Source organism: Genypterus blacodes, unplaced genomic scaffold (genome assembly GCF_046128005.1).
Source record: "Genypterus blacodes isolate CSIRO-AG114 ecotype Tasmania unplaced genomic scaffold, CSIRO-AGI_Gbla_v1 ptg000039l_1, whole genome shotgun sequence".
In the NCBI taxonomy this organism is placed as follows: Eukaryota; Metazoa; Chordata; class Actinopteri; order Ophidiiformes; family Ophidiidae; genus Genypterus; species Genypterus blacodes.
The window spans coordinates 7,298,343-7,308,283 of NW_027466852.1; positions in this window are offsets into that span (position 1 = coordinate 7,298,343).

A 9,941-nucleotide genomic window follows, 5' to 3' on the forward strand; every position below is an offset into this window, starting at 1 on the left:
GTATCCATCCACGGAAACATTTTGCCAAGATGTGAAGATTAAAGTGAGATTACTTAAATGAGCAAAAGTCCTGATGACCCTTAGATCCACATCATCAGTGTGGATGCAGAGTGTCAGTGGAACAACAGCATCAAAAATGAGTCCACAGAAAGAAAGACAATGACCTCAGAATTCTCTCTTGTCAAACTTGCTGAATGGAGACATTATCAAAAAGTGACACAGTTTACAATTAATGACTACAGCCGTTGCCGTAAGAGCGCAGTGCTGGTGGCCCAGCGTGTGTTGGAGCGTTGAATGTGTGATTTAGACACCCCGAGTGTTCCTTGGCTTTGACGCATTAGCAGCTCAGGCCAGATGCTCAGCAGGATCTGTCATAGGGGATTGGGTTTGGATCACAGTGGGTGAAAGCGAAATGAATCGCAGTCCAAGACGACATCGCCCCAACTGTTTCACTCTCAATTAGGAGAAAAAGGCAGAATGAGAAGAACAAGCAAGGAAAACAAACTGTGTGTTCTATACGGCTGTTTGATGTGAGCGTGTAAGAGATGAAATGTAAACAGACAGATTTTCAACTGATGCTGTTATCAAGACAAAGAGCAACATTCTCCTGGAGAGTCTAATTTATCTTTATTTTTTACCATGAAATTTGTTAAATATGAATACAAATCTGGCCCTTTAGTTGAGCATTACGATTTAATGAGTTATAAGTTTATTCCTTAGACAAGCACGGTTTTAAATTATTTAACGCAATTATTGATCAGAGGGGAAGAAAAATATAAATAGGATTGAATTTTGTTCAATCTGAATGCAGTTTTGGATCTGTGGATCAAATCTGAATCCTTTCAAATCCCAAATAAAGATAGTTAGAAGTTGAATACATAAACATTTCTGAACTGTATGCAGTAACAATAAAGCTTGTAAAAACTTAATATGAGAATGCATACAAACACGAACAAACTTTAATCCACTATTCGTCCTCAAAACACAAACTATTTCCAAACAACAACCAATGAATGATGGCACCTTCAAATATTTGCAACTAAAATTGTCCCTCTGTTCATAAGTGTGGGTCTGACGATGCAGAAACAAAGACAAGGTGGCACATAAATATTTAGGATACTTCTCTAAAACAAACCCCCCTCTGCCTTGCCTTCCTATTTTGAGCAGATGACATTGCCTTAGCATACATTTATACACGTACATTATCTTCACTAATCACTCTATTTGTGAGCGTGATTGCGGTGTTGCTTAAGATGGGCGAGCAGGGGGCTCCTTTGTGCCAGAGCTAATGATGTCCCTTTGTGATAGGGCTGGGTGTGAGGGTTGAGGACACTGGTATAGACTCCTCAGAGCCGCTGTGCGGGTCTTAGTGTGACTGGCAGCTGCAGTAATCCGTCCTTTGTGTCTTCAACAGGGCCCCACTGAGCTCCCCTGACAGGGACCGATGTTCCCGACTCCACTAGACAGCCCAGATGGGCCAGGAGAGAAGGAGAGAAGGAGGGAGGGAGAGAGAGGAAGGAAGGCAGAGGGTGAAAGTAAGAAAGTTACAAATCTGAGAGAAAAGTAGAAGAGAGGAAAGACAGGAGGGAAATAAACTGTGGCGGAATAGAGGCCTTTTTTGGTGACAGCTTGGTGGACTTTGGGTCGGGGCCCGCTTTGTTTGCCCAGTATTTGTTTTTTGTTCCTTTGCGGTCACCCTGAAGCGTGCCTGAGTCAGCCATCTGATTGGTGGAGGCGCCCCGACCACAGCACAATTAAAATCCACAGTCACACACGATTACGGCCGCACTTATATTCTCCCTGTGTGTCTCTGTCACTGTGTTTATTTACATTTAGTGGCCTTATCGTGACGTCTGATAGGATTAGACGTTTCTCTGTTGCTGCTTGTGGTTTGCGTTTGTCTCATCCCATTACTCTTGGTGATGTGGCATGTGAGTCTCCTCTGCGCAATCTAAGGGAACTGCTGTGATGTTTTCTTATGTCCGCCATGACCACATCCTGTTACGCAACATCTCCAGCAATCATTGACAGAATCAGATTTCTCACCAGTGTGTCACAAGAGAAAGAAATAGTTTCACTCAATACTCATGTTGTTTGTTTATACTGGAATCAAGGCACAAAATGTGAGTAAGAGAGTGAGTGAGATGAGAGTGAGTGAGACTTGGACGTGTTGCGTAATCACAGTATGAGGGGAGTCCGCCCATGTCTTTCTATTAAATATTTAAGAGTCAGAATAAATGCAATACAGTGACGTAACCTAGGTATGATACTCAGAGTCGTCTTACTTCACATTTAGCCTATTTCAATCACATTATGGTGTGTCCTTGACATTTAAATGAAAAAGATAAACTGCCTCAATCTGAGTATAACTGAAGTGTTAAAGTACATGTATGGCCACTGAACCATCCGAAACGTCCTGTCAATTGATCAATCGGGCAATTAGATGGACACGTGCCGACATTTGGGGAAAGCAACCATCTTGTTTTGAATGTACTATGATAGAGTAGAAATTGCAGGCTTTGGTTGTAAAGAGTTTGGGGTTGTAATGTGCAGCGTGAACATGTCGGTCAGTGGGCAGCAAGTGGGCAAATGAGCTACATTTACGCAAACCCAAAGTCCCACGCCATGATATTATCTGCACTTACTGCAACCACGATGACAGGACTTTGATTTGAGCGTGAATGAGACTTCAAACAGGAGCCGAAGCGATGGGGATTTGAGTGATAGGAACCCCATTGATCTTCCGCTTTCTTCTTAATTTATATTTAACCACTGGCTCAGCACCAAAAAAGATTGTGTTTATGTCCTTCTAAAATCTATCATTAATTTGTTACTTCTAAACCCAGGCCAAACAATGTCGTAAATAATGATAATCACAGCTGAAGCGGCGTGGCTCATCGTCGACGCTTTCCTCAAACAGCATCACAAAGTATTTACCAGCCTCCACGTCTTGGAACAACACTGTTCATGTTTAAGTAAATGTATGCAACGAATTACACGTGTTTATAAGCTGATAGTGACACATAGAGCTTTGATGGAGGAAGTTTGAGTGATTTGGAAAATGTAAATACAAACAAATAAAAAGTCTGTTAATTGTACGAATGTGTGCTGGTGTGTGACATGGCTAAGGCAAATTCATATTCCATTAATCAAGCAAAATTCATTCAGTATTGATTACAACTCAAACAGGAAGTTTGAGTTAAAGTCAGAATGAAACTTTATTTTGTGAACACTGGAGTAGAACATCATTTCAGTGAAGAAAGAAAAGCTTCTGTGTTTGTCTTTTGATGATGTTTAGGTGTAAATTGTGATTTTATTAACTTAATCACCATATAGGATGTGAACAACTCTGTTGCTTTTACTGCAATAAGTGACATTTATCTCTCAGGGGGATTCCAGGTGGCTTAAAAGTGAAGAAATGTAAAATTTAGATTAATAGATAAATGAAGTCTTTCAATTGGGCTCCTTTGCTTGTGTTCCCTTTTGTGTGTGTGTGTGTGTGTGTGTGTGTGTGTGTGTGTGTGTGTGTGTGTGTGTGTGTGTGTGTGCGCGTGTGTCCATCTGTACTTGCATGTACTGTATGTGATGACAGATGTATGAAATTAAGGCCAGTGAATGAACCAAATTGGACGCACTTGGAATCTGTCTGTAGATTTCACAAATTGGGGGCAGATTAGGCTGTGAAGAGCTGCACGGCCGTCCTGCTACCTCTGTGTAATTGGCACAGCACAAACCCCATAGAGAAGTCTGGCCACTGAACATCCAGAGATGGGTGTCTTTGCTCCCTGTCTTCTTGGATATGCAACTTTGGTGTGTAAATGTGGTGTTTGAGGTCTACAAATCAATAGTTGTGGAAAGGACAAAGCACAGACCAGGGGTACGATTCAAGATAATGAATCCCAGGCAGAAACAAGGGACTCACCGGAAGACATTTTGTAAATAAAGGAAGACCTGAGCTAACCAACTGTCTTCAGATAAGTGATACATAAATGTAATGGATGCAACAAAACTTTCCAGGGAGTTTTTGCTAGTTTCACATAAGTCATATTTGAGCTCAGTCTCCAGTGCTGCTGCTACATGAACATGATGAAATGGCCTTTAAAGTGCTCTCAGAGGATCCAACACTTCAAGGGCTTCTTAGAACCAGCACCATCGCCTTGTATCACCCCAGGAGAGAGGGAGCTAGAGATAGAGAGAAAGAGAGAGAGAGAGAGAGAAGAAAAGAGAAATAGCGAGAGACGTCAAGAGATGACGAGCAAGAGGGAGAACGCTTTAAAACCAAATGCAAAAGAGTCATGAGATGAGTGCAGAAGCTCTTACAGAGAGAAGAAGCACAAATATGAAAGTAAGTGGAGCCCGGAAAAAAGAGAAGTTCATTGGAAGCTGATTCTCAGATCAAGAACACTGGAAGTTCACTCTCTGCTTGCAGCTGAGTCCATGCGTATCTTTTTGCAACTAATGTAGGACTAAAAGGAGGACCAGAGGTAGAGGGAGCAAAAGCAGCATGAGCGTGCCCACTAGCTTTTAGTTGGGAAGCCTAATGAGTTCCTGTGGGATGGGGGCTGCCTGTCAATCATCCTCATTCTCCTGCAACGCTAGGCCGTGTTGTCCTGAACGCGCAGAACCAAGGGGCATGAAATAATTAGAGATGGCCAAACAGCCACTGTACCACGCTGTTTGCTCACTGGCTGTCTGGCAGAGGAAGGAAGTCACCTCACGCCTCTCACGTGAGCGATTTTGTGTTGGATTAATCGAGCCAGAGGACTCTAAAAATGTGACAATGAGGTAATGGTTTTACAGCATATTGCGTAATGTCGCAGCGATTCCTGACTTATTGTGGAGGCGATAAAGGAAAAATCAGCATGTGATGAAAGGGAGCCCCTGCTGACACGGCAGCTGTGCGTCTCGTCTTAAGGACACGAGAGAACGAGAGGGAAAAAGGGAGGATGAGTGAAGCAGAGGGAAATATGAGGCCTTTTGTTCGGCTGATGCTGAAAAGAGGGATGACACACACGCATAAACACAAAACGGATGGGGGGGATGCTGCACTTACAGCTCCACGCCTGGAATAAAATATTTATCAGTCATCATCTATACAGACACCCACGGCATGCAGGGGTTGATTATATGGAGCACGCATCCAATTAACATTTCTGTACTGTCCGTTTACAGGGTTTTGCTACAAAAGCAAACAAGGAGCATGAGCATTGTGTGTGTGTGTGTGTGTGTGTGTGTGGGGGGGACCTAAGCGAAATGATCCGGCGCTGAAACAAAAACAAGAAGAGGATTTAGTAACATCTGCATGTGAATGGATGCTACCAAGCGTCAGCAATGGCAGCGAGGGCTTTGTGTGTTTTCTGATGAACAACATCGGGGAGGAGAGGCCAAGAATGTATGGAAAGCTGGGGGAGGGAGGATTATGTGACAAGAACCATCTTTACATTGGAACCGGTGTCTCAACTGTATGACTTTGCATTGTTCAATTAGCTGTAACAGAATCGCCTCCTCACACATTACACTCACTGTGTTTACATGCTGTTATACTTATGCTTACTCTCATCACCCAAACCCAGATTATGTGATTGTGTATTGATTTATTTTGGCAACTTAAACTGTCTGAGTCGGAGTAAGGGCCTCCACCTCAAAGGTTTGCGTTCAGGCAGTAAACAAACATCTCTGGGTGGTCACAGTTGTTGACACCGTTTAGGATTCTTTCTGTGTGGAATTTGCTTATACAAAATATGTATGTTAATCACTCCTGCCAATGCCCTTGAGCAAGGCACTAGGCTGCAGATAGGGAGTAGGTAGTAATGGTTGTCCACTGCTCCTCATAGTTAGAATGGGTTGGATACAGAAAACGCTGCAAAAGAAAAATATTTTTTAAACTCTTGTTGTATCATAAATTATTTACATGAAACAAAACATGGGCTGAACTGAAAACAACTAATAAAGAATTCAATTCAAGGTTGTTTCGCTTCATGCAACACTTTAGAAGTAAGAATTTAAGAAATTATACAGTATTATTTGTCAATGTCCTTCTGGGGTTTGTCCTCCTAACATGATGTTGAGATCCCTTCAATGTTTTTTGGAGATAGAAGCTAAAATGTCAAAATATACCCACACATCTCTCCCAATGGTAAAGAAAATGAAAAAATAAACCCGTAATCCTGCTGAAACCTCTCAGACAAACTGAACAACGTGGAGGAAAACAACTGGAATAAGAGAACGTGAGGTTTCTGTAACTGTCATCTCAGGCTGAGTGAGCAGCCGGTAAGTCAAACAGGGTAATGGACGGCTGTTTCGTTAATTTAGCCCCTCTGGTGCACTGGGCAACACTCCTGACTGTTCGCTAATCTACCTTCTCTCTCTCCCAAGGCTTGACCCAAGGTTAAATGCACGTCGTCTCGTCACAACGGATGGTGGATGGCGTGGACTGGCGGGCAGAGAGGTGGGATTGGCTGTGGCCAGAAGAAGTGGAATGGAGAGTGGGTGTAGAGAGCAGCCAAGGTTGACCTACCAGGCAAGGCAGGAGAATTGGCTGTGGATCTAAAGGCAGTGGAGTGAGGACACTTGGGGAGCTCGAGAGTCTGTGGACATCATGCCAGCTGTGATCTACAGGCCTTCCCTGAAAGGAGAGGAGAGGAAATCAACTTGTTACAGGTACAGATTTTGTTTTTGAAAAATCTGTACGCTGAAACAAGACTCTCTATTTTAGCAAATTCTTCCACATTTGATTCTCATTTGTTCTATTTTTGAGTCCATCAGCCTAAATATTGTCCATTATTTACAGTGATAGGAGAAGATGTCCTATTCAGACTATTTGGAGTATTTCTGTTGGAGAGTTTCTGCAGTGTGGGTTAGTTATTTAAAAGAAAGGAGGAATTGTGAAGAGTAGATTTCGAAAGACTCAGCAGGAGGAGATAAAACAAAGTGTAGAGGAATCATCTTCAGTCCAGACCTGAGGAAGAGGCATCAGGACATTTCACCCCTATCAGCTGAAAGTAACTATGACATACTTATGAACATACTGAGGCTCACCTTCTCCCCCCCCCCCCCCCCCCCACCACCACCAGCCCCGTCCTCTCCTCCTTTTCAATTTTCTCTCTCGACTCCTTCCTCCTCTCCTCAGCCTCTCCTCATCTCCGCGCTTGTCCTTAGGGGGTGTGTGAGGCGGCCTGGGAGTCTCGCTGTGTGCGCCGCTGTCGTGGCCTGAGCCACCCCCCCTCCCCAACCCCCCGGTTGAGAATCCTTTGATGGTGTTGGGGATTATTGGTCCTGTTCATTGGGCTGCACCACTGTCACACAGAGACAGCAGCACATGCATTTTATAGACATACACACACTATTGCGCCATTTATTGCACCAGCATCTTCAGTGACTTTGATGTGAGAATTGCTGGCGACACTGCAAAGCTATGCAGCACTGCTGATTGGTTGTATTTCAAGAAGACGCAACAAAGGATAAATCAACATGCTGTACCGCTGCCACATACTTGATGTCTGAGCTCCCAACTGACTTTTCGGTGAGAACCCAACAACAGCGGTTGCACAGTAATTGAAAACAGTTTATCGATGAGCCCAAACAGGTTTTAAAAGTCATCCAGATTGCAGCTTTTGATCTAATTTAAGATACAATTTCTCTTTCTTTTGTAATATATGTTTTTTTTTTTAATTTACTGAGAAAATTTAACTTCTGCATAGAACAGACAAACCATTTTTATTCATTCTTTAAATTATGCAGTTCTGGACCAAACTGCTTTTACTGATGGTGATTGTGGGATAATAATGTCTGAATACTTTGATAGATTGAGACTGTTCTTCTACGGGGACAACAATCAGGTTCAGAATATTTTGATTGAAACTGTAACCTCCTTGGTCGGGGTAATGACAATTAATGAACATAACATCACCTGAAATGCCAGATTGATCACCTCTCTCAAGGCAAAGCTTTATAGTTTAACTATCTTGATATCCATATTATCATGTCCTCTCTGGCGTCCCTTGAGATTAGAGGATTTTATCCCTGTGAAGAGCGAGAACTCTTCAGGATAATCTCACTAATCCTTGTGAGTGTGATCACACATCCTCACCTAATTGTCTAAGTCTAGCTTGAGCAGATTCGTGACTGAGAGATAAAAATTAAATAAGGTGAAATCCTGATGCAATGACTTTTCCAAACCGCTTAAGCTGTTAAAAGGTTTCCAGTGTGTCATCAGCCCAAACAGCCGCAGCCAATGGTGTTTCACTTTGCTATGGGGGGTGAGACATGGTTGCACCTCTCTTGACACAGACACCGCAACTGCTGATGAGTGTTGGCAAAGATTCATGTGTTTAGGCGAGCATGTGTGTGTGTGTTGGATGTAGGGGTGGGGTGCTGGCAATTATGCCACTGTTCTCACCCCAAAGTCTTGTGCCTTTTCTATTTCTTTCCTTCAGTGTCCCCAGAGGAGTTTGGGAGCACTTCCTTAATGATCCTAATGGTGCGGCGGTGGCAGTGTGTGGGTTGGTGGTGCGTAGGCGATGGGAGACGGAGCGGCAGAGCTCCACAGCACCTCATTAGGCCCAGGACTCCCGGGTTGGAGCCACATTAAAGAGCAACCATGCCTTTCAACGTGTGCCGGCTGGTCTCCCTTCCGCTTTCCCCACTGCTGGAGCTAGAAATATCACACACACACACGCGCACACGCACACGCACACGCACACACGCACGCACGCACGCACGCACACACACACACACACACACACACACACAGACACACACACACACACACACACACACACACACACACACACACACACACACACACACACACACACACACACACACACCCACACACACAACCACACAACCACACACACCATCTTAGGAGGGATATATGAAGACAGAAGTGCAATATGGGAATCAAGAATCATGGCTGTCCTGTTGTGTTGTGTAGTGTAGTGCATGTGTTTGTGTGCGTGATATGTAGGGGGTGCAAGACAAATATCAATTGTGTGTGATTGCTGTGAATTGCATGCAAAATGACTAGAATAAAGACTAAAGAGAGTTTCTGTAACCTTGAGCATTCAGATTTTCATCCTTACGATCAGAAGCTGAACTGAAGCTCAAACACACTATGGCCAAAGTTTGCGAAAAAGTGGTACCAGAGGAACCATGATGGCTGCGATGGAGCCTCCTTAGCCTGCCGTTCAGTGTAGACGATCCCTCGCGTGTGCCAGCCAGGCAGGGATCGCAATAATCCGCTAAAGCCCTCCACCTCTTCACACACTTAACAGAAGTGGAGGGAGCTCCTCCTCTGCCTGTGAAGTTTGGCTTTGGAGGCTTCGGGAGGTCAGTCTGTTTTTATTGTTGTCATATTGATGAAACACTTGGGAGCAATCACTTTGCAACCCGCCCAGATCTCAGATCTCAGCTGACAGCCAGACGAGGGGAGAGATTAAGTTGTTCCCACTGCAAGTGCGGAGAACGAGTAAAAGAGAATTTTCTGAAGAATTTTCAAATTGCTGTGGGATTTTAATTTCTTATTTTTCCACGCATGTGTTTGCTATATGTGTTTACAATATAGATAGATTTTGCAGTAAACAAGAAGCCATCAGAGAGGCGTATGTATGATGTGATTAAAAGCACATCTCTTTTAACTGCTCAAATCAATATCCCATACTGTGTAATCATAAACACGACGGCATTAGAGAGTTCCCGTCTTGGTTGGAAGGCCTCATATTAATGCAGTTTAATTCAATTAACTCTTCGCTGGGAGTGCCATGGAAGCCCAGAGGGATATTTTGTTGATGGTATGCAGCATGCTGAGTGTTCATGTGAGCGGAGAGAGGATCGCTAGTTATGCAGATGATGTGATTGAGTTCAATCAGAGCCGTAACAAGCTGAAACTGAAACGTTTTGATTAAGGGCATTGAGATCTGTCACAGAAAATTACTTTTCAA